The following is a 26717-nucleotide window of genomic DNA, read 5'->3' as shown; positions in this document are numbered from 1 at the left end:
AAGTAATAGGCACATTTCTTGAAACACTGCAGATTCGAAGTTTGTTCCCTGGTCAGTCAGAGTGTAGTTCGAGTGGGACTCCGAATCTAGGCAAACTCATTTACGATAAGTCGATAACCGTGGTAACGGTTTTAGCCTCTTGGTTTGGTAAGGGATATGCTACAGGCCACTGTGAGATGTAATCCATCACCACCAGCAAATAGCGATTGCCTTTCGTCGGTCGAACTAGAGGACCCGTTACATCCATCGCAACTTAACGGTGCGCCAACTATATATCTTTCGAGACGGGTCTTTTGGCGTGTGGTTGGCCCTTTTCGTGACAAACATTCTAAACAAGTAGAGCGCCAAAGTGTCACATCTTCGCGACAACGAGGCTAATTCCGGTATTGTGAAGATGAGTTCCTGGCTTAAATTTTTTGGCAACAGCAGCTGAAGTTGTGTTGTTGTACCATCCGAAGATTCCCACATTCGACACAAAATTCCATTTCATATAGACTGTCCATTCTTCGTTGCCTCGCTAAGAGCCAGCACCTCGGGCCAAGGTGGCCTTGCATTCCCATCTTTCATTTATTTGACTATAGGTGCAATGTCCAAATCCTTTTATTGTGCCTTCATTAAATCTTGCGGTCCCAAATTTTCAATAAAATTCATTATCATTGTCCCCTAAATCATTATCATCTTAAACTATTCCAATTAACTGCTTTCTAACTCTGTTGGATGCCAAGGCAACTGTATTTTCACAAACGAACTTGCTGTCCATTCTTTCGACCCAGCTTTAATCGCAACCTTTGAAAAGACCTAAATCTAGATACATAACCACATTCAGCATACATCTCGGACTGATGCGGTATAAACGGCCTAATTTTGGAATTTGCAGCGCGGCTGAGATCTTTCAAAATGTTTTCAGTTCCACCTTGAATAGTATCAAAGGAGCAATCAAGATTATCGATGACATCCTGGTGTTTGGCAGGAATCAGGAAGAACATGATAACAGCCTGAAGGCGGTGGTTCAATGATTGAGAATTAATGACCTTAACAAGAAGTGCAAGTTCAATGAAGATAAATTGGAATTATTTGGCTATGTGTTCTCTGGCAATGGCATTTCGCCTGATCCCAAGTAAGTGAAGGGCGTGCTCAATCTACCCACACCATCATCTGTTGCGGAAGTTCGGAGCTTGTTAGGTATGTTCAATTATTGTTGCAAGGTTTGTCCCAGGTTATGCATCTAAGGCGGAGCCGTTGAGGAAATTTACCCACAAGAATGAGCCATGGAGATGGACATGGAAGAGCTGAAACATGAATTGGTTACAGCCCCAATGACGGCGTATTCGGTTTCAGAAGGAAAGTGAAATCTCCGTCGATGCGAGCCCATTTGATGTGACGAGAGAACGACAGGTGATAACATATGCTGGTCGGTCTTTGACGGAGGTGAAACGGAGATATGGTCAAACAGAGCGTGAGGCGTTGGCCGAAGTGTGGGCTTGTGAGCACTTCCTTATCTGCATCTATGGGAAACCAATAAACATTTACACATATCATAAACCGCTTCTTGGTATTTACAGTAAACCCGCTTCAAGACCACCGGCACGAATTGAAATATGGGCCCTTCAACCATACCAGATAATCGTGAAGTATATGAAAGGTGGCACTAATCCTGCTGACTGTGACAGAAATCCCTCGAAGTCTACGCAGTGGAGCAGACAAGAGAATGTTGCGGAAGACTATGTTAACTATTTTACCCACAAGTCCGCTTCACAATATCAACATCCATGCTAATGTTTAGTCCTCTTCTGCCAACGCTTGTTCGTGTATTATTTGAGTTGCTTTCCTTGCGGTTTGTCTCTGAGGTCGTTTTTCATCTTCAGGCTTCTTTTCTTCATCTTCTTTGCGTTTTTCTTTTGGCGCGCAGTGAATCTTAAGGTGGCTCCCTACAATTTTTAAAAATATTGAAATCTTGTGGTTTTGATTTAAAATTTTAGCACGAGATTTCTTGCTAAGGAAAAGAAATTTCCCAGATATATTAACCAACATTCTAACAGTCAGAAATTGCCCATAAGCATGACGTCATTACCGTTGTTATGGTAACAATGGCGATTCAATATGGCCGACATTTTACCTATTCACGCATTTTACTCGAAAACAAGTTCGGTTACCCCAATTTTTTATTTTATAAAAAGGTTTCTTACAAAAAAATGTTTAAAAAAATTCTATAGAGCCAAAAAATTTCTATAAAGAAAAATCACGTTTTTTAATTTTTAATAATTTTGGCTCTATGGATTTTTTTTTAACTGGTTCAAATTTTCCATTTTTTTGTAAGAAATCTTTTTATAAAATAAAAAATAGGGGTAACCGAACTTGTTTTCGAGTAAAATGCGTGAATAGGTAAAATGACGGCCATATTGAATCGCCATTGTTACCATAACAACGGTAATGACGTGATACTCAAACACAATTTTCGACTGTTACAATGTTGGTTAATATATCTGGAAAATTTCATTTCGTTTAGCAAGAAATTTCCTGCCAAAAATTTCAATCTAAATCATTAGTTTTCAATATTCTTAAAACTGTAGGGAGCCACCTTAAGTGGACAGATTAATTGTGAAGGTCTCTCAATGGTGTGACTTTTATATAACAACACAACTCCCCTGACGACTCCGTCTTTTACCACAAACAATACGTAGTACTTTTCCTTTCTTCCGTCAAGTAGAACTATTCATAGCGCAACATTTTAGTTGAAAATTTTAAATATTGGCCATCAAGTCTGCAACAATCAGCCCCAGAAGTACGAAACGTAAGCAATTCGACAAGTAGGATTAATACATTTACCAGTGGCGATCAATCAAACGGTAATGATCAATCAAACAACGAAAGTCAAAGCAGAAAGGACTACGAGTGTTAGACCAAAGTTGCCGAAACTGACTTTGCCGAAATTTATAGGTGTCGTCACAAAGTGGAGTACGTTCTGGGACATGTACGAATCGGCGATACACAAGAATGATGGTATTACGAAGGTCGATAAATACAATTACCTAATTTCCTTAACTCGAAGGAACGGCATTACGTGCCATTCAAGGACTTAATCTCACCAATGCCAACTATGATGCTGCCGTAGAAATTCTACAAGATCGGTTTGGACGACCGCAACAAGTCATAACTGCACATATGGACGAGATTCTTAAGATCCAAGCTTGCACCGGAGACCGATCTTCATCTCTGAGATACGTCTATGATAAAATCAGCGTACATGTTCGCGGTCTATATCCTCATTGGATGTTTCATCGGATCAATATGGTAGCCTATTGATGCCTATCATCATGTCAAAGTTGCCAAGCGAAATGCGTTTCAAGTTGCCCGTAAAGCGCCAAAAGAGGCTTGGAAGATCGATGACTTACTTGATACGATAACATTCGAAATCGAAGCAAGAGACTATAAACGTAAGTACAAAGTCGAGTGGAAACAGTCAACCAGGATCCAAATATCAAGGTAAAAACGTAGAGTGGCCACATTCCCACTGTGGAAAATTTCCAGAGGAATCTAAAATACAATGTGCCTATTGCAATGGCAGAAGAACTGTGAGAAGATTGTTGGTTGTGATACTCGAAAGAAGATCCTTGGTGAATCAGGACGTTGCTTTAATTGCTTGCGAAGAGGGCACCATTGCCAGGAAAGGCATCACCAATCCATCTGTCCAGTAAATAAGAAAATAGAGAATATGCGAAAGAACGAGGAGTCAAAGAAAGAGCCTACGAATGAGCCGAAGAATGAGGACATTACGACGACGGCAACGAAAGTCTGCAAGGCCACTGTTTTATTACAAACGGCTAGAGCAAATGCAACTAACGGTGCAAGATCAATTCCAGTTCGCGTTCTGTTTGATACGGGCAGTCAACGCTCTTATATCACGAATTCAACTCAGAGAAATTGAAGCTGAAACCAGTTCTTAAACACGTTTGGGGACAGTAAATGTAAACGACAAAATTGCGAAGTTTATAAATTTTCAACATCGAGAATGAAAGCGGAAGTGAAGAAATACAACTCACTGCGATTAATTTCCCTATCATATTTTCTCCACTTAACTCGAAGGTCAACACAGATTACGCTCATTTGGAGGGCTTACAACTTGCCGTCTATGGAAATGATGACGGAAACAATGCAATCGATATTCTTATTGGCGCGGATCATTATTGGGACATCGTCGCAGGTGATGTTGTGAAAGGCGAGCGCGGACCTACTGCAGTCAGCAGTAAGCTTGGGTGGTTATTATCTGGTCGAGGGCCAACGTCTGTTAAATCAGAAGATCCAACGCTGTCAAATCTCATCCTCTGTGGTGAACCGTCGGATAAATACTTCTCTGCTCCAGCAAGTGAAGACAAGATTGTGAATTCATTAAAGCGCGTTTCTAGGAAACAGAGTCGATAGGAATAAACGATTTCCAACCAGAACAGAACGAGTATGACTTCATCCGCGATATTAAATTCACAGAACAGCGGTACAAAGTTCGTCTGGCCTGGAAAGAAAGTTGTTTAGAGATAGAAACTGACTACGAACTTTGTAAAAATCGGTTAAGATCCTTGCACCGGTGCGTGATAAAGCAACCCGAAATCCTAAGTGAATATGACAACGGCATTAAGAACAGTTTGGAGTTATCGAGAAAGTGCCTCAACGTACTGAAGAAAGAAATGAGAATGAAACCGGTGTGCATTACCTTCCCCACCATGGTGTAGTAAGGAAAGACAAGACCACTACAAAGTTGCGCGTTGTCTAGAATGGATCAGCCACGACTGTTTCACGAACACGATCCTTAAACGATTCTCTATTTACTTTACTGGTCCTAACTACATCCCGCATCTTTTTGACATTCTCGTCAATTTCCGGTTGAATCCTTTCGCCCTCGTAGCCGATATTGTGAAAGAAAGCCTTCTTAATGGTAGGAATCGACGAAGTCGACCGAGATATGTTACGCTTTCTGTGGTTTGAAAACATTCAAGACATGAAACCCAAGATAGTAGAGTATCGATTTTGCCGATTGGTTTTTCGATTAGACCATCCCCTGCCATTTTGGGATCGACGAATGAGCATCATCTACAATTTTACGAAGATCAGAATCCAGAGATGAAGAATTCGCTATGCGTTGATGATTTGGTAGGGGAAGCTAAAAATGACGACACAGCTAGCGTTCAACATCTACAAAGATTCGAAGCAAATTAAGTTAGAAGGAGGTTTCAAATTGCGTAAATGGAATTCCAATTCAAGACACTTATGGAAAGGATAACTACCGCCGAAGAGAAGCTCGCAGAGAAGAAAAATTAAATAACAGAATCCCAACCAGTAATGGAAGAAGATCAATCTTATGCAAAGGCATCGATTGGTATGGATCCAAACGAAAGCAATCTCATCAAGGTTCTCGGTCCTATTGGATTTTTAACCCCATTTACAGTTGTTCCCACCAACTTGAGAACTTAGTCATTTATTAAGGCGATTTTTCCGCATGCATTTCTTCTTACATACGCCCACACATTTGCTCCTATTCTTTACGCATAGTCCAATGGAAACATTCTATGGATTGATCTCAAATACTCTTTGCCTTTACTCCGTACTTTCACCACCCGCACCAGGTCATCTTTTCCCGGTTGAATCTCTGTTATGCGTCCCAAAGGCCAGTCACATCGACGAGCCCCTGGTTCGACGAGTAGAACAATATCGCCCACCTGTACGTTACGAGATCGGTTAAACCACTTTCTGCTATTATTGAGTGCAGGAAGTATCTCTCTTTTCCAACGTTGCCACACTTGACTAATGAGCTGTTGTATTAAGGAACTTCGCATGGAAATGTCTTTTACACATTTGACAACCATTGATAACTTCGCGAACTGCTGCTCTTCCTTTTATCACCCACCTATCACTCATCCTTTTTATGCTCAAATTCTCTAAGCATTTCTGTTTTTCATTTCAAAAGCCTTCTGTTTGTGTTCGCTTCAACCAATACTTTTCTGCTTGCTTAATTTCTTGCTGAGTTAGATTGTGATCCAATTTACTGTCTCTCGCATCTCGTCTGCAGTTTCCTAAAAAACGCTGCAACCACGCCGTCACTTCAGTTAAAACTTGAATAATCCACTGGATTTATGAATTCATACTCAGCTGCTGATGATACTTGTGTCGATAAAGATTTGTTCTCTTCACCATCATCGAGAGACGATAAATCCTTCTCAAGACGTCGATTTGGCCACTGTTCTTCACTTTCTGAAAAGAAACTGCGGCCCTTTCAACCACCGTTTGCTTCCCGCCAATTCAGAGATACTTATACCCTAGAACGTAACGCCATTGTTGCGGGTCCGTTGTTACTTGAATCTCCCTAACTCTATTTGTAACGAAGGTTTTGAATATCCGGCTTCGATTTCGTACCCAATACAATACGTTGGTAGAGTCCGTCCAAAATACAACCCGAAATATGTCGATTGACTTAAATATTGTGTTGGCGAGGCGTGTTGCAATCACAGCTCCCATCAATTCAAGTCTCGGTATGCTCAAGGACTTTACTGGCGCGATTCGACTCTTCGATGCAATCAAAGCGGAAGTCGGCGCAGCGCTCTCATAACGACAGACGAGGTAGCTACAAGCTGATTATGCATCTTTTGAAGTGTCGTCGGCGAACATATGTAAGATCTTCTCTTTGGCGAATGGCTGACGCAGGCTCCACCGAAGGCAGTTGTTGCAATTCCGTTAACCAATCACGCCAAATTTTCAGAAGAGCATGTGAAAGTGGTCGTCCCAATCGATCCCGGCGGCCCATACGTCTTGAATAATTTTTGATTGTGAACGGGGAGAGAAATTGCATTGGGTCAAATAAGGCTGAAATCGCACTTAACACTTCTCTCTTGGTACTGGATCTCTCGATTTCAGGTGACTCCACGTCAAAGGTAAAAACGTCTTTGTCTGACACCCATTTCACCCCCAGAGTCTTTACTTTCCCGTGTAGCTGCTGGCCGTGTAGCTGTCTATCTTCTTCTTCAACTTCTGCTAATACAGAATTGTCACTCGAGGCTATCTTTCTCAATTTGAAATTTCCAAGGCTCAACAATTTTGGAAGCTGTCTACGCAGTTCAACCGCCTCGGCTGATGTCTCGCATGCATCTAGGACATCGTCTACGTACCTAGCATCTCTGATGGTCTTCGCGGCTTCCGGGTATCTTTCTTCATTATCTTTGGCATGTTTTGCACAATGAACTGTGCACAAAATGGCGATGCGGTGTTGCCGAATACGAGACGCTGAAATTCATACACGTCTGGCTCTCTAGAACTGTCCAACTCGCCCCAAAAAAATCTGTGATACTTGCGATCCCCTTCCACCAGTCCGACCTGCAAAAAACATTTCTGATATGTCCCCTTACAGTGCAATCGGAGCGCATCTGAATAACATCAGTGCGTTTAACACGTCATTTTGTAATTTTGGCCCAGAATGAATAGTATCGTTTAAATTTTTACCACAGTCTTTCGTAGCCGCGTCGAAAACAATTCGTATTTTCGTGGTTGTCCTGTCGTCTTTAATAACAGCGAAATGTGGTAAGAACCATTGACTTTCTTCATCTGTTTTCTCCGTTTTCTTCACATAACCTTTCTTCTCATAATCATTTATTATCTGGTTATAGGATTGCATAGCCTCTGACACTTTCTTCCTTAGCGCTCTTTCTTGGTTTTCAAGCCTCTTTAGCGCCATCTGGTAATTGTTCTTAAGACGTGGTTCACTTTCTTTCCATGGGACTCCTACTGTATAACTTTCCGTCATTGAATACAGCGCTATTGGAAACCTTCTTTGCGGCTTCTTTTTCATCGAGAGTTCGTTCGTTATTGTCCTTAATTCCCAACGCTTCGAGTTCCCAAAACTGCCTGAGTTGCTGATCGGGGCACTGCTCAACAAGGCTTGTTCTGTACGTGCGAATGAAGTGGGAACGTGATTTTCGTCGATGATTCTCTAGTTGAGTTAGTCCGAAACAAACCCAACCCAAATGGGTAAGCCTTGCTATGGGATCCGTTGGTGTGCTACCACGTATTTCTTTGAGTAGATGGTGAAACAGGGGGTGGTCGCTGCCTACGAGAACATCGATCCGTTTCCTCGTTGCCATCTTCTCAAACGGAACGGAGTATAAATGAGGCCACCTCGTCTTTGTCAGTACTTTCCAATATGAGCGAGACTTCCTTTGACTTCTTCTTAACTAACTTCCCCCTGCTCCAGCAATTGTCAACTCCTGAAATTCACCAGTTAACTGTAACTCTTCAGTGACGTAGGTGCTTGTTGAGGAAGGGTCTATCATAACATCAACTTTTAGTTGTTTGTTGCTCTTCTTCGCAATGGCTGGTAACACCATCAACGACACGTTGTCCGTGCGGCCATTAATGTATGATCTAGTCCCAACTGAATCTCGATCGAGGTCTTTACTTTCTGTTGACTTCTCAGATTCCGAGACATCTTCTGAACTTCCACCATCTGGTTTCGAACCCACGTCTGGGCTCGAAAAATCTTGATGCAACAGTCTATTGTGTTGAGTACTGCTACAACCAGAAATACCACATCGTCTTGCCCATCTGGTGCCTTATGGCCCGAGACATCGATAACATCGTTTGGATTTTTCAATCAATGTCCTCCGGTTTTTAACTGGCAGGGCTTTAAACTCTTCACATACCCATGGAGGGTGGTTCAGTTTACAGGTAGAAACTACACACTTTATGCAGCCTTTCGAATTTGTGTTGAATCCTCTTTCTCTCTTTCGGTTGATCTTTTGATCCAAGTTCCTCTCAAATTTGTGTGTTCCGATTTCTTTCGTCTCCTCTTTTGCCTCTTCCATAATTTGGACTCTCAGCTCTATCCATTGCACAAGTGTCTCGAAGTTTTCCTCCTTAGAGTGTTCAAGCAACCATACTTTGTAACCTTGCACGTCTTCTTCAGGAAGCTTTTCTTTGCTGATTAAATGCAGACATTGACGAAATAGATCACCTTGTTGATTGTCAGTGTCTTTTAGCACTATCAATGTCCTGTCAAGAACATTTAGAAATTCTTCCAACTCATTCACGTTTTTTGATTATACTCGTCTCCAGTTCTTCAGGACAGTCAGGGTTTTAATTTGAAGTCTCAGGGGTCCTCCATATTTCTTCTCGAGTTTGTCTTTAGCCTTCTCATAAGCGTGTACAGAAAATCCAAGATCTTTCACAAGTTTGAGGGCCCTCCCCTTTAGGCTATTTTTCAGTCTTAACATCTTCTCGTTTGCAGCGATATCTGCACTGTCAACTGCAGACATAAAGGCTGCTTTCCATTGCGCATATTCACTCTTATATTTCCCATCAAAAACAGGCAGTGCAACTCCTTTTAGTTTAGCAGCCTTGTGGGAACCTTGCTTCTTGGGGAAGGGATTAATTGGTACCAGTGGATGTTGTTGCCACAACATTGGATTAGGGTTGTCTTCGGTGGAGCATACTTCATCACTTAATTCAGGGTGTGAAATAGGTTGTCTTGGGGATTGGGAAGGACTAGTTGTTTTAAACGGTGGGATATTTGGGTCAAGGTCACTTGGCTTGACTGTGTTTTGTGGCTGTGTCATTACGTTGTTTACCAATGAGTTGGTGCGAGTTGGTAGTGGTTGAGAGGTTCGTCTGGGTGAACCATTTTCCCCTGATGGAGAAATGATGTTTTGGGATCTTTCATCCATAATAGAGACAATCTTACGGGCTTCCTCTGTTCTTTGTTTAGCTAGTTCCAGTTCTTCTTTCATTACCTTTTCTCGATGTAACTCGGCCACCCTTCTGTTTGCCTTAGACATATCTGACTGGTAAGACTGTGAATGTCCTAATTCTGAGTCCACGACTGAGTTAACATCACCTTGAGACTGTAAAATGGACTGTAACTCACCGTTTTCTAATCTTTGATTTATGTGTAGTTCTGCTGCCTCGATAATATTATCCGCTCGTATCCCAACCTCTTCTAATTCTTTCTCAATCTGCTCGATTTCAATTTCAGACCGTTCAACATACTCGAATATGGACAATTCTTTTAACGTATTCAATATTTCCTCGATAATTGCAAATTCTGCCTTAATCTTATTTATATGGCGTTTAATTGTGCTCTTTCTTGCTTTATCCGCTTGTAATAGATCTTGTAACTTGTTTTTCTCTCTGTAAATCTCTTCATTGCATTATCTTTCTCTTGTTTCAATCGTTCTACGTTCTCTATCGAAAATATCGCCTTTTTCGCGAAGGATCCGGCTCGAAGGACCAAATATTCCCACCAACTTGAGAACAGTAATTTATTAAGGCGAACCAGCATATAACCAAGTTTATATCCTTTATTAATTTTTGAACGACTGAAAGGTACAAGTCAATTTTTTGGGGTTTTTTTAAAAAGATGATTTTTCCGCATGCATTTCTTCTTAAATACGCCCGCAAAGCGCAAGCCAAAATTTCATGTTATAATTATGAATACGAATATGAATCCGTAACAACAGTTAGAATGAAAGCAATATTTCAAGAGTTGTGCACAGAAAAGGTGGATTGGGACGTGGAACAGAGTGGCAATCTTCTTTCGAAGTGGAATAAGATCATCAATGAGTTAGGTAGATCCCCAGATGCCACAACACACCGACCACCCAGCCAACGAAGGTAGAGTTGCATGGATTTAGTGGCGCCTCAAAAGCAGCTAGTCTTTGAGTCTGTCCAATTGAACATATCCAGGTTTAGATTTGCTGAAAGACACTTTCGTACGGTATTGATTAACCTAGCGAGGATATAGTAGCTCCCAGTAGTTCCAGTCGCGAAATTGTTTGTTCCTTTAGAGGCGCTACCTTAGTCTTGGATGCTATGAGTCTAACGTCAATATGTCCATCTGCGTACAAGGCTCTTAATAAACAACGACAGAATCAAAGAGCGTAATTTTAAATTTTGACCACTTCAGCAGCCTTCCGCGGCTATTGCGAGTAACAGCGTACACTTTGAGATTCTTTATTTTGATGAAGATCGAGAAATTAGATGCAAGGGAAGACTGCCCCCTTAGAAGCCAAGAATCCAATCATACTACCTTCGAAACATACAATGGTCGATCTGCTCGTGCGAGAAGTTCACAATCGAGTCAAGCACAACGGAATAAGAGACACGTTAACTACGATTCGGGAGCGATTTTGGATATTGCGTGGAAGAGAAACAGTGAAATGAATCATCAAGAGATGTGTCGTCTGTAGGAGAGTCGATGGAAAACCGTTTCATTCGCAAACTTTCCCTTTTACGAACGTAGGACTCGACTTCGCAGGACCAGTGTACGTAAAGGAAGAGAGAGAAAAGCCGATGTATCGAACATTACCAAGAAAATTTACATTTTGTGGTTTACTTGTGTAGCAGCAAGGGCTGTACATCTCGAACTGACGCTATCATTGGAAGTACAGTCATTCCTAAGAGCCTTTCGAAGATTTGCTAGTCGTCGAGGACTTCCGTCGTTACTGTTATCGGACAACGCAAAGACGTTCAAAGGGGCTTGTAAAGAGATCTGTAAATTAAACCGAGCGCCAGACGTTTGTCATTATCTAGCAAACAATCGTATAACGTGGAGTTTCATCACGAAAAGAGCACCCTAGTGGGGTGGGGGGGGGATGTTAGGGGCTTCTGGGTAAGGCTTGTCTGAAGTATTAAGAGACCATCGAAGAGAGTAATAAGCAGATCCTGCTTAACATACGATGAAGTGGAAGAACTCATTAACGCGCGACCAATCACCTACATATATCATGACGAGGAATCAATCTCCTATTCATTGTATCCATCTCACCTAATCTATGGAGGACGTTTCACCGTCATCGAGCGAGCATTACGAAGTAGTCAGCACCTATCATTCACTGACGAGAAGATCGCGTCATCAAAGAAAGTTACTGCAACAATTTTCAAAACAATGGAGAAGAGAGTATTTGCGAGGTCTGCGAGAGCAAGCGAATAAGTCAGGCAGCAAAATTATCGAGATTTCAGTGGGAAACATCATTATACTACAGAATACGAGCCGCAGTTTTCTGAAATTTGTAAAAATAGAAAAGCTTTTACCAGGGAACGATGGAGTTGTTCGTGCAGTTATCGTAAAGGTTCTCGGTGGCGAAGACGACAAGGTTTTATTGTTACGCCGTTCAGTCCAGCATCTGATACCGGTGGAAGTGAAATCAACAGAAAACCAAATAAAGGTCTTGCCAGTTCCTTTACAGCCAGAGCAACATGAGCCGTCAAACGAGGTAGCGACACCTGGTCGCCCACGACGTAATGCAGCAGTCATAGGCGAGGAGCGAAGAAAACAACAAACGCAGAACTTTAAGAGAAAAGTTTACAGTTTCACTGTAAATCATCAAATAAAATGGTAGTAATGTGAACAATTTGAATTGTTTAATCGTAGGGATTCACATTTCAGGTTAATAATTTATTATTGTACCGCGGAACCCTAATATTCATTTTAACTTTAATATTTGATGAAACAAAAATCACAAAACAACACACAAATTCTCGCTCTCTCTCTCTCTAAACGTTCGTACTACGTTTTTCTGATTCCTGCATTCTTAAACCCGCGCACGGGCTCGAATGACACAGTTGCCCCGTTCAAACTGTTCCGCTCACACTCCCCTCTCAAATGTAACGTTTTATATTTTACATTCAACATGCAAACAATGTCAACTTCAAACGTTTGCTCAGTGTTCTCGGAGCAAATGTCACATGATAAGTTTAAGTCCTATGTACGTCAATCTTCATATATTGTCAATCGTCGTATCCTATGTTCTGCCTCTTTCGCTGCTCGTCTCTTGCTTTTTCGCTCTTCAGTCGCAGGGTTCTCATCCGTTTCGGTCTGGTTTACCTCCAACACTTCGGGTTGCTTACGTTCAAGCGAGCAAACAAGGGGAAGCGGTCTCTCAATAGTATGTCCCTTCGTCAGAATCTTTACTCCTCCCACCACGTTATCTTTCCCCTTCATGAGCTGCACCACCTTTCCTTTTCTCCATTCAGCCCGATTCTTTTCTTCGCCGAGCACCACGACGATCTCCCCGACTTTTGGACCAGCATTACCTCTCCCGTTGATCCGATGGTGTACCATCAAACTGTGTACGTATTCTGCTTTGCATCTTTGCCACGCATGTGGTCGTCTCTGCTTTACACGTTTATGCAACTTCAAAGCCTCATCATCGGCATCTGACTCGTCAAAAGTGTGAACATTTTGTCCCCACAAAATTGTGTTTGGAGTACTTGTTCTTCTTTCTCACATTCAACGTAAGTAAGCGACCTGTTGTTCACATTCTTCTCCACATCAATAGCAATGACTTTCAGTTGATCAAATGACAAGGTCGATCGTCCTAACACCTTGTATTTTTTTATATCTTTAAGTAAACGTTCAAACATCCCACCCCACCAAGAGGATTTTGAGAGATTTAACTTCCAACTAATTTCCTATCGGGCCAAGTAATCTTAAAGCCGTTCCCCTTTGCGTATCTTCTTAATCCTGGTTGCTGTTGCTTTAAATGCCGCTCAGCTGATTGTGACTTTGTCAACTCCAGATGCACGGCTCCTAGACGTAGCGCAAGTAAATATCAGGATATAGCACTTGCCGTCTTCTTTCTTGGTAAGCTTGTATGACAACGGACCCGTTGTTTCGAACGGACGTCCAGTTTGTATACGAAACGAAGGCATGTCGGCCGTTGCTGTAGGGCCGTAAGGCTTGACTGTGTACGCTTTACATACGTTACATTTGTTTATGATCCTTTTACCTTTGAGTAGTCTACCGTAGTCTAGGGATCCACCGTGTCTCTCTTAATGCGGCCATCGTGTTCGCAACACCAAAGTGATTGATCTCGTTGTGTGTATGCATAATATTGTCCGCGAACTCTCCCCCTTCCAAGTGTATTGGTTGATACCCGGGAATTCGACCTTTACATTTCAGCAGACCCGAGCCATTCTCCTGGACGACCTACCAACCTGGCGTCTTTAACTCTACACTCATGTCTGTTTGAGCCTTCTTTACTTATCGCGCATTTGATTCTTCGAGCTCTTTTGTTGTCAGTAGGCCTCTCGTTCGGCTTATTCTCCGTGTTGCTGAATCGCAATGCCCATGCCGTGAGACGGAGGGTTCTCCTGTAGTCAGATCTAGAGAGCAACAAGTCCCATTCGTCAAGACCTTTTTCCGTTGTGTGAAAAACGTCCTCTATCAAAGGCTTCTGTTCTTCTACGACACTTTTCGTTCTCTCGAGCTTCGGTTGCTTTGCCTTTGGCCAACTGTCAGGCTCAACTAACCACTGGGGCCCATCGAACCAGTCGCCCTTTTCCATTTTGTCGATACCGGTTCCCAAATCAGCCAGATTATCTTCTGACGGGCAATTTGATTCAAAAACTTTCCATGGTCTCTCTGGGCTGGAGATCCAAATCAAAGCAACCAGACTATCCAACCAAATCGTGACTGTTGTTATCGCCCAACTTCGCAAAGCTACTACCATGCAGAGCCTTCGCCATGTTGGCAGCCATGTGTCCACTGACTAGTTCGAGTCTCGCAATTGAAGTGTTTCTCTTCGCAATTCTGGACTTTGATGTAAGAAGTCCCCTGACTATCCCACTGGAGTGTTCAATAACTGCGATAGTTACTGCAGAACACGCCGTAAAACTTGCCTCAGGTGCCAGTGTATGGCTTTGATCTTTCGAAGATCTCTAGCAACACTTCTCGGAACTTTCGCGTTTCTTAATTGCTGTCTCCACTTTACCCAATCTTTGGCTGTCTTGGGCGACACTTCACGATAGATACTCTTCACCTTTCTCATCGCACGCTTCCCAATAGATACTCTTTCGTTCGTCTATCGTCGGAGATATTATTCCTACGCTACTAAGTTCCTCAAGAATATGTCTCTTTGTAACCGGTGTCTCAAGGTTGGCAGGTCCTGTTAAAATCTCAAACCTGTCATCCCTCTTGTCCCATTTGTGCCCGAGTATTTTGCTGGGATTTGCTTCGTTGTCCAACTCTTCGACATTTGACTCCCATTTGTGAACTGGAAATCTCGCATCTTCCAAAATTATCGTCCCTTCCCGTTTAAAGTTTTCCAGTTCTGTGACACCCGGTTTTCATTAGGGTTGTCAACGTAAGTGTTCTCTTTCAAGGACTCGGCCGTGTTTTCGTACTCTTCTCGTTGTAGATCGAAGTGGTGTTGTAGCATGACGCATCTCGGTCCTCGTTCTTCAAGCCAACCTGTAAGAATGCTTTCTACAGGTCTGCGAGCAGTAGATGGGTTGACGTTCTGAACATTAATATGTCCCATAACAAGGTGTAAAACGACCCTTTTTGTGTGGCTTCGTTTAGGCTCTTCTAACGTCCGGGATCGTCGGGTCGTTTGGGGAGACAGCTCTTTACAAATACTCACAGAACACACACATATATTTATAACTCTTTATTCGTGCTTCGGTGCTTGAGATGTGCTCTTCTCGTGCTCCTGTATCAACTAACTGTTTTCTGCTTAATCATACTGTGCTATATCGCTACATGATATCCCTTTTCAATAACCCATTGTGCATTGTTCATTGTGCATATTACGTGTATCATGTTTCCTATATTACAAAGGATTGCAATGGGTGACCATGCAGTGTGCATGCGAGACTTTCCTTCGGTCTTTTCGATGATTCGATCTTTCAATTGCTCGTTTACAATCTTTTCGTACGTCTCTTTTAGCTGTTGATTCCGATTCAATTTCCTGTTGACATTGTGAAGTCTTTTTCTGCTGAGCTCTTCATTGGGACAGACACTTCGTCATTTTCCATCATCTTGCCTAACGATGTTTTCTTGAAACTCTGCATATACCGTCGACTGATCTTGCTCCCCTCGGTCCTCTACTTCCAACACGTCCAATGAATACAGCTGCTCGTAGTCACTATTCTCTCGAACAAACACGCACCACGAGTCTGCATAATCATGCCCGCCGTGAACAACCCATCCGAAGGTTGTTCTTTCAACAATTGGATCCTCTGGTTTACCTTTGTATACTTGGTCAGTTCGTATTTTGCAATAGGTTGCGTCCCGTCATCTCAACGCCAGAATCTAAGCAAGAGCCATTACGAATGTCTCCTCTTACTACAGTTAGCGTTGATTTTGCTGAACTGCCGAATAAGGATGATTGAGCAAAATATTTTCATTTTTTGGTATCCCAAGAAGACGGAAAGAGTGATACCCCATACCATGAAGATTCTTACCAGGTAATACAGAAGAAAGGAACTATGATCACTGCTCAGGTGGAAGTGGAAAGAGCTACTAGACTAAGCTAAGAATAAAGTATGAACTCTACAACCGCTGTTGCTGCAGAAAATCCAATCCCAAGATACAAGACTCACTGATCTCTACCATACAAAACAACTGTAAAATGTCTCGAATACGTATTGGCAGTCTAAGGGTAATGGTTTCCAAAAAAGGCACTTTTTCTCCAGTTACAGATTTTAAGCAGTTGGGAACCGGTTGAATACACAGCAAATTTTTAGCAATGTACCGTAGCAATTCGGGGGTGACAATGAAAATATTACTCCCACCTACCGTTTTTCCTTCAAGCGTTCCCTCGAAGACAGTTTTTATGCTATTGACATGTACAGTCCCGTTGGAGATATCCTTCTGATTTCTGAACCACAATTCCAACACTTCCTCTTTACTCATTGTCGCTTCTAACTTCTTAACGAAGTTCGAAGGGCATTTTCTGTCAAAAACCCGCCATTTTCCATGTCGCGTTCAGCCGCGAACCTATTTCTCATAAAAAAAGACAATAAAAATTCCCCAAAACTGTTTTCGAACATGCAGCATATATATATTTCTTCTCGCCAACAATAACGCGTACACGCCCTATTTATATTTACATTTATGTTCTTTCAAAAGATGTCCCTCTATTTATATTTATATTTACATTACATAACGCCTACATTTTACTTTCACAAATATAATAGAAACTACATAATACAAATACTGCCCATGCAATCACACAGGCATATGCGTCCACAACAAAGTTTCTAACTTGAACGTCTGCAACCGGTTTTTGCATCTCGTGTTAGTAGTGGGGAACCTTCCGGCCATTTGGAGAGGTCGTCCATATAATAAATAAATAAATAATAAAATGTCTTTATTTCTTCACAAGATAAAAAATACATATCTTATGTTACATTTAAGATTACAGGATAAAACAATTTACAATACTAGATTATATTTAAAAATTAGACGATTGATATAAGAATTTTTAAAACGATCTGTGTTAATCTTTGCAATTTGGAAAGTTACTAGATTTATTTCTTAGTTCATATCTATTGACTTTCTTCTTTGGCAACAAGTTTCTTAACGGGTGCTGTCCAATTTGCCGAACCTTACTAAAAAGTTTTCTATCTTGCTTTTCCAGCAATTCCTGCACAGTAATTTCTTTCGAAATATATTTACGCTTATGACATCGTCTCAAAAAGCATTCAATTTTTGCAAGTTCGGGTTTGGAAGCACCATATACTGAAAGAGCACAAGTAATATTTGGTAAAACTAAGGTGGTAAATAAGTGATCAATCTCTTTCTGATTATAGCCTTCTTTGCGCAGTGATCTTAGGATGAAGAGACACCGCAGAAATTGGTGTTTAAGACGTTTCAACCCGAAAATCTAATCGCTGGTTCACAATTGTGCATTTCTGTATCGCCCTATCAAAGAGAAACCTTTTGAATATCTTAAAAAAGTTCAATTTTTCTTCTGAATACGCATTCTGCAATCTTTTGACAGCTCATCATACACATCTGACCGCTGTGAAATGGCCATTTTGAGGCTTAAAGTATACACAAGGTTATTAATTCAGACGATTCGTTTTTACCGTGAGCAAGCTTCAAATCTTTTGTGCAAGACATATTTTCTTGAATATTTATAAATCTTTTTCCTCACCAAGTTTGAAGTCTAAGTATCGAGAATTGCGGCTAAGCCTATACCAATTTCCGCGGTGTCGGATGAAGAGGCACTTATTGGCCTTTTAAAGTTTTTCATAAACATGAATTGTAAATCGGCTATCTTCTTGGAATGTAACTCCCAACAAAACGATAGATGGCGTTTGCGGGATGCCGGCCACCACAGGAAATATTTCAGTGCAGCTTTTCTTTCGAATAATCAACTCTTTACAATTAGTAGGATTACTCTCCATGCATACAATTACGACTTGACCACTCTAAAAACTGTTGAACCATCTCGTCAGAAGCATCGTTTATGCCATACCATGTCCATACCATAGACAATGGAAAAGGTCCCATGGGTCCCATGGTATGCATACCATCTAGTAACGGCTATCATCTCCATCGCTGCCCCAACCAATATCTGAAATATATTCTGCAACGATTGTAGGTTCGTAAATAGAAACGCTTGTTGTATAGACTTCTTTCCACTCAAGTTCCTAATTAATTTTTCAAGACTCGGCTCGACAACGTTGTCGGAGGCACGTCTGCGGGACATTGCATCCGCATTTTGTTGTTTCTCTTCCTATCTATACTGGAGTTTGAATATGCAGATCATATTTCTGTATCTTCTGCAAGCAGCGAGCTATTTGTCGTTCAGGACGTGTAAAATTTAGAGACCAATAAAGCGTTCGAAGCACATGCAGTGGTACAGATTAAATCAGGAATAGTCTTTCTTCACCACCTTGTCTAGTTGCCTTTAGGATAAAACGGCTCCGATTGATTTCATACGATGAAGTTCCACTTGTCTCTGGCTGCTATAAAAGGACTCTCCAACACTGTTACTAGGGATGAATAGTTGATACGAAACCATTGTCGCATGACCTTTCAAGCTTGCTTCTTCATAAACAGCTTTTTCTTCTCGTTCCATTGGTGCAATACCAACATATATAGGCTCCTATATTTACATATTGTAGTTAAAACTCACTCGTGCAAATCCCTAATTTAATTAAATCTCTACAAGTTTATGTACATAAAACAACGATCAAACTTTGAGTTTGTGCGCAATTTAACACGATAAATCAAACTCACGGTATTCCTAATTTGCGAATAATTCTGTAGCAAAGTTTTTACCATTTTTGCATGATAAAATGCCCTAAAAATCGCGACATTTAACAAGAGGAAATTATTTAGTACATGCTAGCCATTAGTTAATAAATAGCCAGAAGAGTAGCCAGTTAGAATATATACCGTTTACAATAGCACTCCCCTAATTTTTGCCAATTATCATTTTTGTTTCTAACAGATAATACTGTTAAAACTAAAGCAGATCCTCATGATGAGCAACTGTGGATCAATCAACACAAATCACCCTTGGCAAATGGAAAGATAAGTGCATTTAAGCATATTTCATGATATGGTTTTCTTATGGTCAAATTAAGGTTCTCTGTTTCTGCTTGTTGATATCACTTTTCGATTTGCTAACCGCGGTAGCGTTCATTTTTTCGGTAGCGTTCATTTTTTCGGCAGCGTTCATTTTTTCGGTAGCGTTCATTTTTTCGGTAGCGTTCATTTTTTCGGCCGCGTACATTTTTTCGGTAGCGTTCATTTTTTCGGTAGCGTTCATTTTTTCGGTAGCGTTCATTTTTTCGGTAGCGTTCATTTTTTCGGTGGCGTTCATTTTTTCGGCAGCGTCCATTTTTTCGGTAGCGTTCATTTTTTCGGCAGCGTTTATTTCTCTAAACTTAAGGTCCTCTGTTAACGGCGGAAGGTATGCTGAAATATGCCACTAGTACTTTCTTGTTTGTTGATATGGCTTTTCGTTTCGCTAAATTGCGGCAGCGTTCATTTCTCCAAACGTATAAGTCCCCTGTTAACGGCGGAAGGTATGCTGAAATATGCCACTAGTACTTTCTTGTTTGTTGGTATGGCTTTTCGTTTCGCTAAATTGCGGCAGCGTTCATTTCTCCAAACGTATAAGTCCCCTGTTAACGGCGGAAGGTATGCTGAAATATGCCACTAGTACTTTCTTGTTTGTTGATATGGCTTCTCGTTTCGCTAAATTGCGGCAGCGTTCATTTCTCCAAACGTATAAGTCCCCTGTTAACGGCGGAAGGTATGCTGAAATATGCCACTAGTACTTTCTTGTTTGTTGATATGGCTTTTCGTTTCGCTAAATTGCGGTAGCGTTCATTTCTCCAAACGTATAAGTCCCCTGTTAACGGCGGAAGGTATGCTGAAATATGCCACTAGTACTTTCTTGCTTGTTGATATGGCTTTTCGTTTCGCTAAATTGCGGCAGCGTTCATTTCTCCAAACGTATAAGTCCCCTGTTAACGGCGGAAGGTATGCTGAAATATGCCACTAGTACTTTCTTGTTTGTTGATATGGCTTTTCGTTTCGCTAAATTGCGGTAGCGTTCATTTCTCCAAACGTACAAGTCCCCTGTTAACGGTGGAAGGTATGCTGAAATATGCCACTAGTACTTTCTTGTTTGTTGATATGGCTTTTCGTTTCGCTAAATTGCGACAGCGTCCATTTTTTCGGTAGCGTTCGTTTTTTCGGTAGCGTTCTTTTTTTCGGTAGTGTTCATTTTTTTGGTACCGTCCATTTTTCAATTAGACCAATAATTTCTTGTTTAAGTGCCGTTGTACGTTTTTGCCGGTTACTGTTGTGTTTTAACAGATTATAACGAAAACAGTAAGAAATCTTATGATGAGCGATCGTGGATCAGGGTATCACAAAGAAGAGCTGTACAGATTGGCAAATCGTCGAGAGAAGTCGAAAGAAGCATTGAACAGAAAGTGCATTTGACCAGAAGACTGCACTAACATTCCCCTGTTAACGGCGGAAGGTATGGTGAAATATGCCAAAAGTACTTTCCCGTTTGTTGATATGGCTTTTCGTTTTGCTAAATTGCGACAGCGTCCATTTTTTCGGCAGCGTTCATTTTTTCGGTAGCGTTCATTCTTTCGGTAGCGTTCATTTCTCTAACGTTTTTTTAGTAGCGTCCATTTTTCAATTAGACCAATAATTTCTTGTTCAAGATTTTCGCTGCAATTCTGTTGATTGGGTAAAGAGAAGATTGTAGTCATAATGCAGCATTTGAAACAGTGCCGTTGTACGTTTTCGCTAATTACTGTTATGTTTTAACAGATTATAACGAAAACAGTAAGAAATCTTGATTATGATGAGCGATTGTGGATCATGGCATCACAAAGAAGAACTGTACAGATTGAAAACCTAAAGTTGCTCATCTCGGTGTTAGATCAATGAAAATAGAAATCACCTTATACAGGTTTGAAAGCTCTGACATAATATGCAAGATAGTAATACCTATTTGATTTGACTTTTCGTTTTGCTAACTGCGACAGCATCCCTTTTTTCGGCAACCTTCATTTCTCTAACTTAAGGTCCTCTGTTAACGGCGAAAGGTATGCTGAAATATGCCAACTGAAGTGCTTTTCTGCTTGTTGATGTGGCTTTTTGTTTTGCTAAATTGCGGCAGCGCCTATTTTTTTGGTAGCGTTCATTTCTCTAACGTTTTTTTGGTAGCGACGATTTTTCAATCAGACCAATAATTTTTTGTTTAAGATTTTTGCTGTGGTTCTGTTGATTGGGTAAAGATATAGAAAGAGGATTGTAGTCATATGCAGCATTTGCAACAGTGCCGTGGTACGTTTTCGCTAATTACTGCTATGTTTTAACAGATTATAACGAAAACAGTAAGAAATCTTATGATGAGCGATTGTGGATCTTGGCGTGACAAAGAAGAGCTGTACAGATTGAAAACTTATAGTCGCTCATATCAATAAAAATAGAAATCACCTTATACAGGTTCGCGATCTCTGACATGACATGCAAGATAGTATTACTTATTTGATTTGGAAAGTGTGTACCGAATCATTCGTTCGACACAATGAACATTATTTGTGTATCTCAACACTCACACCTTTATAAATCTCTCTACGATCTGAACAGTAATCTTTTTACTCCGTTGTTAAACCCGAATTATTAACAGAATATGAAATTAAAATTTGAAATTAAAAAACCTTGCAGGGCTACTTGTGTCTCAAATGTCATCGTTCTTGTGGCTCTACTTTTTTCTCGAACTGGCTTGGTTACCACTTCCTCAGTCTTCTTCTCCTTCGTTTCGACCACACTTCTAATTTCTAACGGGCAAATTGCTTAAATTGGTCTCTCTAAACGATTTCCTTTATGTAATAAGAACACTCCTCTTGGTACTCCATCTACGGCCATTACGATACGAACAACCTTGCCTTTCATCCACTTTCCGCGATTTTTCTCTTCTCCAACGATTAGAACAATATATAATCCATGTATATATTCCTTCTGTAATCGAGACCATACATGTTCTCTAGCCTTTACTAGTCGTCGTTGAAACTTTGTCAGTTCTTCATCTTCCCCACATGACCGAGTTTGCGGTCGGCGTTTCCTCATCACCTCCATTACTCTCTACATACGTTAGTTGTCTATTGTTTAAATGTCTTTGGATATCCATTACGACTGCTTCTAGGTGTACAAACGAAAGATGCGACTTTCCTAAAGTTTTGTTCAACGTCTTCTTTGTCCCTTTAAATAATTATTCTTTCATACATGCCGCCCCACCACGGTGATTTGGCCAAGTTGAACTTCCAGCGAATTTCCTGGGTGGCCAAATGATTCTGTAATTGTTCGCTTTTCTGGATCTTTCGAATCCAATTAGCGGTTGTCTTGAACACTGCGGCATTAACTGAATTATCAGTCGGGGTCTTGTTTTCCGCGTAATGAATGAATTCAACTTTCTTTGGAATTCCTCGGCAGATTGGGATTTGGTCAATTCTAAGTGGACTGCTCTGGTGAATGCACAAGCGAATTATTATTATGATGTACGCCTTCGACTCTCTTTTGTCATTCTTTCGGTAAGCCAATGGACCAGCAAAGTCCACACCTGTCTGCTGGAACGGCCGGATAGCTACGAGACGGAAATGTGGTAATGATCCAGTAGTAGTAGATGGTTGTATGGTTTCGCAGCAAACACCTTACAAACATTTTTCTTGTGACCAAATCTTTTGCAGCCAAATTTGTTTTCCTTTTCTGTCCACACTCCTTTTTCCTCTGTGCACATTCCTGTTTCCCCTAATTATTTTTTCTTGTGTCCAAGTTTTCTTGTGTCTTCTCCTGACCTTTAATTTTTTTCCCTGCGCATGTTCCTTTTCCTCTCAATTTTTTTCTCGTGTTTTTTTTCCTGTGAAATATTTTTTTCTTGTGAAATTTGTTCCCTCGTATCTACTTTTTTCCCCATTTTTCTGGTCAAAATCTTCTGTTAAATTTTTTTTCATGTCAAAATGATTTTTTCTTCGGTCCAAAATATTTTCCAGCCAAAATTTTTTTTTCTACCCATATTGTTTTTTCCGGTCAAAATTTTTTCTTTTGAAATTTTTTCCTTGTGTCCACAATCAATTTTTTTCTTGTGACCGCTGTTTTTCTATGAAATTTTTTTTCTTGTGTTCAAATTTTTTTTTCCTTAAAATTTTTTTTCCTTGTGTCAAATTTTTTTTTCTTCTGTCCAAATTTTTTCGAGTCAAAACATTTTTTTCTTTTCTCTCCATATTCCTTTTTCCTCTCATTTTTTTTCTCGTTTCAATTTCTTTTTCATGTGTCGAATTGTTTTTTCGCATCAAAATATTTTTCTTTTGAAATTTTTTCCTTGTGTCCACTATCAATTTTTTTTCTTGTGACCACTGTTTTCCTATGAAATTTTTTTCTTATGTTCAAATTTTTTTTTCTTCAATTTTTTTTCTTGTGTCAAATTTTTTTTTCTTCTGTCCAAATTTTTTCGAGCCAAAATATTTTTTTCTTTTCTCTCCATATTCCTTTTTCCTGTTATTTTTTTTCTGGTCTCAATTTCTTTTTCATGTGTCAAATTTTTTCCTGTCAAAATTTTTTCTTTTGAAATTTTTTCCTTGTGTCCACTATCAATTTTTTTTTGTGACCACTGTTTTCCTATGAAATTTTTTTCTTGTGTTCAAATTTTTTGTTCCTCAAAATTTTTCCTCTTGTGTCAATTTTTTTTATGCTGAAAATGGCTTCAAATATTCAGAGAGACTAATCTCTTTGGTTTTTGAGCATATTTGGTTTGTTTTTTTTGGAGCATTGAAAAAATTGTTAATTTTGGCATGGCAAGGGTGCCCTTACCATTTTAGCCAAAGTTTGGCTTAGAGCATATTTGGTTTCTGTTTGGAAGATTGAAAAAGTTTTTTTGATACCCCTTACCATTTTCACCAAAATCGACAACTTTTCAAAATTTTCTAAAACTATGTTAACATTTTCTAAAACTGGGTTTTGGAAGATTGAAAAAGTCTCTAAGTATTAGAAAAACTTTTAGAAAAGACTGTAAATTGAAATAAATTCACAGTAGAAAAACTGAAAAAAATTTCTCGCCGTCTAAAAAGTATTTGAAAAATTAAAAAAAAACAAATTAAAAAAAAATTAAAAACAATCTGACTAAAAAGACCGGAATAACATATATATTGTAAGGTGGTATCAACATGCGATCCGGTGACCCAGTGGTTAAGGCTACGGGCTACCATGTTGTAAGCGTAGGTTCGAATCCTGCATGGGAAAGATTAACTTTTTCCGCCCGAAATTACTATTTAATTTAAAATTCGTCGAGAAGGATTTAGTCTAATGAAGAACAATAGCTTTCGACAAATAATGTGGTGGCCTAGTGGTTAAGACGTTGATCCTCAATCGGAAGACAGACGTTTCAACTCCTAGCAATGCAAAGGAATTAGCCTGAAAATTTTCGGTGTGACTTAGAAGCCTTAAAACAGTTAAAAGACTTCTCGGACTTTCGGAAATGCTGTAAATTGAAAATGGTTTGAAATAAAAAAACTGAAAAAAATTCTCGCGTTCAAAAGTACTCGAAAATTGAAAAAAAAGAACAAGTAAAAAAATTTTAAAAACATGTATCTTCTAAAAAGACTGAAAATTAAAGTCAGAAAAAAAAATTAAAAATTTCCCGCTTTTAAAAAACTCATGTTTACTTACCTTAATTTTTTTTCACGAAAATTTGACAGGGTGATTTTCTCGAGAGTGAAAAAATTTAATTTTTTTGACTTTTTTGAAATTCTCTTAGATTTTTTTTGGACGCGGAAGTATTTTGTCTTGGGCTACCTGTGTCTGTCTTGGGCAACCTGTGTCTGGCTTGACACAGGTAGCCCAAGATAAAATACTTCCACGTAAAAAAAAAAATCTTAGAGAATTTCAAAAAAGTGAAAAAAATTAAATTTTTTCAATCTCGAGAAAATCACCCTGTCAAATTTTTGTGAAAAAAAATTGAAGTTAAGTAAACATGAGTTTTTTAAAAGCGGGAAATTTTTAATTTTTTTTTTTAACTTTTAATTTTCAGTCTCTTTAGAAGACACATGTTTTTAAAATTTTCTTGATCGTGCTTTTTTTCAATTTTCAAGTACTTTTGAACGCGAGAATTTTTTTTCAGTTTTTTATTTCAAGCTTTTCTTGATTTACAGTCTTCCCGAAAGGCCGAGAAGTCTTTCAACTGCTTTAAAGTTTCTAAATCGAACTGAAATTTTTCAGGCTAATTTTTTTGCATTGCGAGGAGTTGAAACGTCTGTCTCGGGTTGATAGACGAACGCCTTAACCACTAGACCACCACATCATTTGTCGAAAGCTATTGTTCTTCATTTGACTAAATCCTTTTCGACGAATTTTAAATTAAATAGTAATTTCGGGCGGAAAAATTGAACCTTTCCCATGCAGGATTCGAACCTACGCTTACAACCTGGTAGGCCGTAGCCTTAACCACTCGGCCACCGGAATAATATATATATTGTAAGGTTGGTATCAAGATATAATCCGGTGGCCTAGTGGTTAAGGCTACGGCCTACCAGGTTGTAAGCGTAGGTTCGAATCCTGCATGGGAAAGTTTCAATTTTTCCGCCCGAAATTACTATTTAATTTAAAATTCGTCGAAAAGGATTTAGTCAAATGAAGAACAATAGCTTTCGACAAATGATGTGGTGGTCTAGTGGTTAAGGCGTTCGTCTATCAACTCGAGACAGACGTTTCAACTCCTCGCAATGCAAAAAAATTAGCCTGAAAAATTTCAGTTCGATTTAGAAACTTTAAAGCAGTTGAAAGACTTCTCGGCCTTTCGGGAAGACTGTAAATCAAGAAAAGCTTGAAATAAAAAACTGAAAAAAAATTCTCGCGTTCAAAAGTACTTGAAAATTGAAAAAAAGCACGATCAAGAAAATTTTAAAAACATGTGCCTTCTAAAGAGACTGAAAATTTAAAGTTAAAAAAAAAATTAAAAATTTCCCGCTTTTAAAAAACTCATGTTTACTTAACTTCAATTTTTTTTCACAAAAATTTGACAGGGTGATTTTCTCGAGATTGAAAAAATTTAATTTTTTTCACTTTTTTGAAATTCTCTAAGATTTTTTTTTTGACGCGGAAGTATTTTATCTTGGGCTACCTGTGTCAAGCCAGACACAGGTTGCCCAAGACAGACACGGTAGCCCAAGACAAAATACTTCCGCGTCCAAAAAAAATCTAAGAGAATTTCAAAAAAGTCAAAAAAATTAAATTTTTTCACTCTCGAGAAAATCACCCTGTCAAATTTTCGTGAAAAAAAATTAAGGTAAGTAAACATGAGTTTTTTAAAAGCGGGAAATTTTTAATTTTTTTTTCTGACTTTAATTTTCAGTCTTTTTAGAAGATACATGTTTTTAAAATTTTTTTACTTGTTCTTTTTTTTCAATTTTCGAGTACTTTT

General features: G+C 39.6%; 1 long non-coding RNA gene and 1 pseudogene across 1 annotated transcript; one reads left to right on the top strand and one right to left on the bottom strand.

Annotated features, from left to right (window-relative positions):
- Positions 1-17191: 17191 nt before the first annotated feature.
- On the bottom strand, positions 17192-18190 carry LOC114528207 (annotated as a pseudogene).
- A 2284-nt stretch (positions 18191-20474) lies between these two features.
- On the top strand, positions 20475-21766 carry LOC114528283. The gene is made up of 3 exons (XR_003687477.1): positions 20475-20768; positions 21071-21212; positions 21625-21766. It is a non-coding gene; the product is annotated as an uncharacterized LOC114528283 (long non-coding RNA).
- Positions 21767-26717: the final 4951 nt, after the last annotated feature.

The sequence above is a fragment of the Dendronephthya gigantea genome, unplaced genomic scaffold, assembly GCF_004324835.1.
Source record: "Dendronephthya gigantea isolate DGI-Jeju-01 unplaced genomic scaffold, DenGig_1.0 000048F, whole genome shotgun sequence".
Taxonomy (NCBI): Eukaryota; Metazoa; Cnidaria; class Anthozoa; order Malacalcyonacea; family Nephtheidae; genus Dendronephthya; species Dendronephthya gigantea.
This window is presented reverse-complemented; position numbering and strand designations above follow the sequence as displayed.